The sequence below is a fragment of the Rutilus rutilus genome (genome assembly GCF_951802725.1).
Source record: "Rutilus rutilus genome assembly, chromosome: 9".
Classification (NCBI taxonomy): Eukaryota; Metazoa; Chordata; class Actinopteri; order Cypriniformes; family Leuciscidae; genus Rutilus; species Rutilus rutilus.
The window spans coordinates 41,201,129-41,208,552 of record NC_140223.1 but is presented as its reverse complement, the minus strand read 5'-3'; positions in this window follow the sequence as shown (position 1 = coordinate 41,208,552).

Below are 7,424 nucleotides of genomic sequence, written 5' to 3'. Positions count from 1 at the left end.
CCAATCATCTCTTAACAGGCTCCACCCCTCCCCCTCTGTTTCTTGTGTCAGATGCAGTCAGTGGCTCAGACGAGCCAGAAATCTGTGGATTTAGGATGGAGAAACAAAAGCGCAAATGCAAGGGGGGTGCGGAGAAGTTGCGGGGCAAAAAAATAAAAATTCTAGAGGCTAATGCCTCAACATGTGCAAAAATAACCGACATGTTTAGTGCTGTAGCTTCAGTTTCCAAGCCTACAGTACCTGACGACATTTTCCAAAAACAGGTGAACATAGCACATGGAGGAGAGGTGACTAGCCATGGCGGCGCCGGCGGCACCCAGGCAGACGAGCAGGTGTCTGATAGTGAAGTTAAGGAGGGACAGAGTGAGCAGGAGAGTGTAATTGAAACGGTAAGCATGGTAGATTAACAGGGAGGGAGTGTTAATCAGGGCGGGTGCAGGAGGTTAGTGTGTGTGGGCCTGGCTGGGCCACGACGAAGATGATGATGATGATGATGATGATTTACCTAAATTAATGAATAATAAGACAACATAATCGTTGTCACTATTATAAAGTCTGTCAGATTGTCACCTACTGCACTAGCCACTCAGTCAGCTAAAGTCAAATAACACAGCATAAGCTATTTTGCATTGTTTTTGTAGCTAGGTTAGCATAGTTAACTTACAGTATTCAATTGCAACTTCGGCTGACTACTCTAATGTTAACCCTTTAAAACCCATAACGGCCGTCGATGGCCTTTCTCTAGAAAAACTTAAATGATGCCATTTGATTATTTTAATTATTACTCAAAATGGCTGCGTCAAAGCGCCCACGACGAGTTAACGTTACACGTTGGAAGAGAGGTAGCTAACGCATGCCATTTGGGGATTAAAACCCGCCTTGCATTTTGAAAGCGGTATATTTTTGTTTAGCTGTATATTCAACGAAGTAGATATTTTCTCATGTTTCTAATGAATTTCCAATATTATTAATATGGAATATTTACGTTGAGTGAATAATATGAATATCATTTATATTATTAGGATGTTTTGTGTGACAGTGTGAGTAATTTGGTAGTATAGTTTTTTATTATTTTTTTTATGGGAATTATCTCAACAATGAGAGGTAAATGTTTTTTGGTGTCATATTAAATGATGTTTTATTAACAAGGTTCGGGAGGAGCAGGTGCAGATAATTAACCCAATTAGCACAAGTGGAGATCAATCAGTAATCAACTCAGGACAATATAAATAACAGCAGAACCCACCTCTATTCCTAGACAGTTTATTCAGCATCCCACCTCCACCCCATCTCCTCACTTTTAGTTCCATCTCCTCACTTCTAGTTCCATCTCCTCTCACCAACGGGGGGAGTACTCTGGGTTCGGGCAGAAATTCCGAGCTCGGAACCCTCCACCCGGACAGCACGCCAAATACGCATAACCTTTACCGTAATAATTATATGTAGATGTGAACTCGTGAAAGAGGGGTTTGTGCTCTTTAAAACAAAGTAGCCTATACTTGCAATTGTAAACTAGTTTTTCTGCTGTCTGGTTCATTAAAAAAAAAAAAACATTTCTTTTTAGAATTAGCAGTATTCTACATCCACATTCTATTGGGTTCTAAAGGGTTAACTAGCTTTTATAACATGGAGCACATTGTCCATCTAGAAATCCTGCTCTTCAAGAATACAGGACTATATAACCAAAATGGATCCTTACTAAGTGTACTTTTAATAACTCTTTCAAATAATTGTAATCATCTCTCTCTCTGTCCTTGTGTATAGTCAAGCCAGGTTGAGTTAGCAGTTGAGGAGAGAGACAGGGAGGAACAGGCTGTCGACTACTTTGCCCATCCTGAGCCTGCCATGATGCAGGTGTTTTTAAATCATCACCCCAAACAGGATACTAAAAACCCTGTGGTGAAGAAGGTGTTCACCAGTAAAGATGGCAAAAGCAGAAAGTGGCTGATATTGTCATGAACGTCATGCTTTATTTAGTTTTTTATGTCTGGCCTTCAGCAAGCCAACTGACTCCAACATTTTCATAAATGAAATGTCAGACTGGAGACATGTGCACCAGAGATCGGAAGAGCATGAAAAAAAGCATGGCACACAGAAATTGTGCTGAAGCTTATTTTTTAAACTGCTCAAAAGCTGACGTCAAAAACCTACTGGGGGGCAGACAGCTGACAGAGCACAGAAATCAGGTCAAGAAGAGGCGTCAGGTTTTGGAACGGGTAGTGGAGGTCGTAAAAGTGATAGGAAAGAGGGGCCTAAGCTACAGACAGGTGGAGAATGAGGCTGCGTATACCCTGGACAACGATAGCCTCGACCATGGAAATTTTTTGGAGCTGATCATTTTATTGGGAAAATATGATGTGTGTTTAAAAGAGCATCTAAGTAATGTGATTGAGAAGAGCAAAAAGTTGCATGTGTCACCAGGATCAAGAGGCAGAGGTTCCCTCATCTCTCTACTGTCTAAAACGACCGTCAACTCTGTGATTGATACCATCCGGAGCTTAATTCAGCAAAACATCTCCACTGAGATCCGGAAATCTGGAATGTTTTCTGTCCAGCTGGATACAACGCAGGACATATAACAGCACAAGACCAATGCTCAGTCATTTTGAGGTATGTGACTGATGTTGTCAATGAGAGGCTTGTCGCAGTGATCCGGTGCAGCGCGTCCACTGGACAGTCCTTTGTCGACTTGCTAAAAGAGGTCCTTGAGCATCTGAAACTGGACTCAAGTCTGTGCATTGGAAATGAACAGATGGAGCTTCAAATATGCAGGGGCAGTACAGAGGCTTCTCTGCACTGCTGGCATCACAGTCCCCCAACCATGTAACGTATGGTGCTATTCACATGTCCTCAATCTCGTGCTGTCTGATACCACTCAAATAGTGATCGAGAGTGGATCACTGTTTGATCTCCTCAATGACACAGCAGTGTTCATCAGGGAGTCATATCAGAGAGTGAACATTTGGGAGAAGGAGAGCCATGACAAGAGACACAGACGCATTGCTCCAATTGGAGAGACACGTTGGTGGGCTAAGCACGATGCTCTGAACAAAATATTTGGATCATTTGGAAAGCCTCAAGACAGTTTGTACATTGATGTGTTATCCACGCTCACAGCCATACAGGACCTGAAGACTGTGAAAGGAAATATACGCACCAAAGCCAGAGGATACAAAGAGGGCCTACTCAGGTATGAGACAATACTGACAGCTCAATTATTCCTTAGGATATTTGAGCATACATCACCATTGTCAAAGTACCTGCAGACGGAAGGGATGGACATCCTCTCAGCCCATAGGATGGTCATGTCAACACAAGATGCCCTAAAAAAGATGGCGAGAGATTTCCAGACTGTCAAGGCTGCTGCTGATGACTTTGTGAAATGGGCAAATGAAAAACTTAAGCAGCAAGATGAGGAGACCGACATGGAAGTGGAGGCTGCACTGCCACAGAAAAGAAGAAAGAAGAAAAAAGCCATGCCGGGTGAGATGTCTCAGGATGACGCCATAATTGATGCTGAGAGAGCCTACGAGGTAAAGGTTCATAACCAAATTGTTGATACAGCTATTGAGGCCATCCACCAAAGATTTCTGAAACATGGCACTCTTTATGCAGATTTGTCATTTCTGGATCCCAAAAACTTCTCCCTGATCCGAAACCATGCTCTTCCTAAATCTGCACTTGAAGACCTCAGCAAATGCCTGGTTAAATTTGATGATAGGGCAACAGTTGACAACCTGCAGTATGAGCTGAAAAGCTTAGCGGGACAGTGGGACAAGCTGAAAGAGTCACCACTGGATGAATATGTGACCAGGACAGTGGAGGATGGACCTGATGGAAAGGAAGAGGACATGGAAATCATCAACAAAAGCTGTGCCTCCTGCAAAGACTGCCCACTGTGCTGCTATCAGATTCTCCAGAGATTCATCATGCTCACTGATGCATATCCCCTGCTTGGACTTGCGTACAAGTTTTTGCTGACACTTTCAATAACCGAGGTGGCCTGCGAACGATCATTTTCAACCCTAAAATATATCAAAAGCCGACTGAGGAGCAGCCTGTCTGCCAGCAAATTGGAAGCCTTCATGTTGATGGCCACTGAAAAGGACATCCTTGTGGCTTTGGACACCGACACTGTAATTGACAGAGTTGCAGAGAAGAGCAAGCTACTGAGGAAACTGCTGTTATTGTGAGGTAAGATGAGATTATTGATATTATTATAAAAATATTCATAATATTGTAGACTGAAAATGTGACTCATTATTCCTCCCTCTCTCTCTCTCTCTCTCTCTCTCTCTCACTCACTCAGGATGCCCTCACTTTTGTAGTTCATTGTTTTTGAGGATGAGGATGTTCAGAGCATCATGGAGCCATTTCCACTAAGTAAGTATAAAATATGTGCAACCATCTCTCTACATTGTTATATATTAAAGATAATTATATGGTGATAATTTTACTCAATCAGTTATCATTCTCGTCCCTCTCTCTCTCTCTCTCTCTCTCTCTCAGGATGCCCTCACTTTGTGTAGGTCCTACTCCACTGCCACCTTTGATCACCAGGGAGTCAGTCAAGAGAGAGTAAGTACACTGGTCCATGGCACTTAGTTCTCAGCTTTGTAGGGGTTTTTGGGAATGGAACAGTAGATATGCATATCTACAGGGGCCGCAAGGATGGTGTACTGCTTAGTTGTGTCCGGCCGATTGTGGTGGGCTGGTCTGAGCAAAAATGCCAGGGCCCCTTTTTTGTCCCAGTCCAGCCCTGTTCACCAGCAACCCAGCGATCACATAAACAATATATGCTGGAGCGCACACGCGCTGACGAGCGAGTTTGTCACAGGAGAAATCAGGGTAGACGAAACAAACAAAAGAGATACAGCAATGGCACTGAAGAACAATAAAGTAAATGTACAAAAAATGTGCAAAACACAAACACATGAACCAATCGATTGTGGTGGGACGTACAGAGTTTCGTTTTTAGTTAATTTAATGGTAGTGGGTAATGTAGTGTCCAATTATATTCCGTGAGGGAGCGTATAAAAAGGGATTCGAATGCACCATTTGTGTGTGTGTGTGGTCACCGCCTGCGCGTCATTGTCGGGGACCGCCCATTCCGCTTGAGGTATGTGTTTGGCTAACTGTGCTGTGTGTTCATGCTTGACCTTATTGGTGTGTGTGTGTGTGTGTGTGTTGTGGTGAGACCTGTGCACAGGGTGGTATAGGAGTCTTGTGCTCATTAAACTAGTTTCCCTGCCATTGGTAAGCCTCGGCCTCCTTTTTCATGTTTGGTTTCTTTAATGTTTGTATGTGTAACCTGCTCCTTCAGTCTTTTAATGTTCGATGATTGAAATAAAACTTTTGAATCTTTTGGTATCCACCAAAGGCCCTCCTTTCGATAACCACGTTCCTGTGTGTCCTTTGTAGGTGCTTAAATTCATTAATATTTATATTCCCCTGTTTAACAGGGTCAGCTATATCGTATAGAGGTTGCTTGCTCTCACCTCAATGTGGCATCCCGCTACATATAACCACTTAAGAAATGTAAACATGTATCCAATATTCCCATCTGATGAAATTTCCTTTTATAGGGTTTGGGCTATATATTTATTCAAACTCTTTTGGGATAATGTATCAGAATTGCATACTATGGTCAACTAAAATCACACGTGTAGCATGTTTGGTCTCTATGAACTCGTTCCCTATTTGTTCATTTACATTGTATTTGGCTAACTGTGTGACACAATAGTAGTTACCATTACAAATGGAGCCAAGGTGAATACATCTCAATTTTCAGTCAAGCAATGAATTAATGCATAAATTAATGAAATCATTTTATTTACTGACAATAATAGGAAACATGAATAAATTAGTAAAAGAATGAATAAAGTAAATAATCACCATATAAATAAATACATATACAAGTCAACAACACATGATATAAAGCTTCTAAATAGTTCTAACAATCACACATTTACAGGCGATGAACCCCACATCCTAATGCCATCTCAACACAGTGGTTTTCATTCTACAGCTTTATTCTGATGAATCAGCTGACCAACGTGCCCACCTTCACCTGTCTCTGCCGTCCATCACGTCCCTCATTGCTGCAGTCAGACTGGGATCTAATCATGGATGGGAAAGGGACATGAGGCTATCCTTACTGTCTCCCTCATCACCTCATACAGAGAGGTGAGACATAACAGATACACCGAAACATTCTGAGCCTCTGGTTTGTCCAGAGAGACAACAACTGATTCCATGATCCGAATCTACAGCTTGTGAGGCAGCAACAGATACGACCATGTTCTGAGCCTCCAGCCTGTGAAGAAAGAGACATTACCAAACGCTACGTTCAGAGTCTTCGTCCAGCGAGACAGTAACAGATGCCCAGAGAGGCAGAAGACACAACAAGGTTGCAATTTTTCTGAAAAAACAAAACAAAAAACAGAGTTTCTAATGATTGGACCAAAAACCTCTGCATGTACTAACCTAGAAAATTGTCAAACAATTCATGGCTGCTCTGTCAAGTCTTCGTCGTCGGTTAGGAACCTGGGTGTGCTCTTTGATACCAATCTTTCATTTATAAAACACGTTTCTAGCATCTGTAAAATCGCATTCTTCCATCTTAAAAATATATCTAAATTACGACATATACTTTCAATGACAAATGCGGAACAGTTAGTTAATGCGTTCATGACCTCAAGGCTAGATTATTGTAATGCTCTACTGGGTGGTTGCCCAGCATGCATAATAAACAAACTCCAGCTAGTACAAAACACAGCAGCTCGAGTTCTTACCAGAACCAGGAAGTATGACCATATTAGCCTGGTTAAAGTGAAAATGCACTAGTGTAATCGTAGGAATTCCACAGTCTGTTTGGGAACTCTCATGCCAAATTTGTTTTTTTCATTGAGTATTTTAGCCTACCTATGGCTCGACGACAGGAAGAAATAAACCAAACAGTTTAAACAAAGGTAGTGTGTCGATTCAATTAAAAGTCAACATATCACATATTTTAAAATATGACATAATTCATTAATGATTGTTTGTCATGTGCACCGACCAATCGTTATCTGGGCACAACAAGTTCAAATTAAATTGGACAATGTGAAGTGGAGTAGTAATTATTCGGTCATTCATAAATCATTTGAAAATTATGGACAGACGAATTTACATTTATGAAGCAATCTGAATCTGCGTCGTTGAAACAATGGATGTCAATTGACTACAGAACCAGCACCAAAAGTCGCATTAATGGTAAGTAGTATCACTTGTATTTAGCCTATGTATATTGATCCACCGTTTACATTTAATCAAACTATCATAGTTGGTTAAATGATGCCCAGGCGCCACCTACAGGCCTATTATGTGAAGTGTAGGTTGACAAAAACACGCCAAATGGTGACGTGAAAGGACTTTATTATATT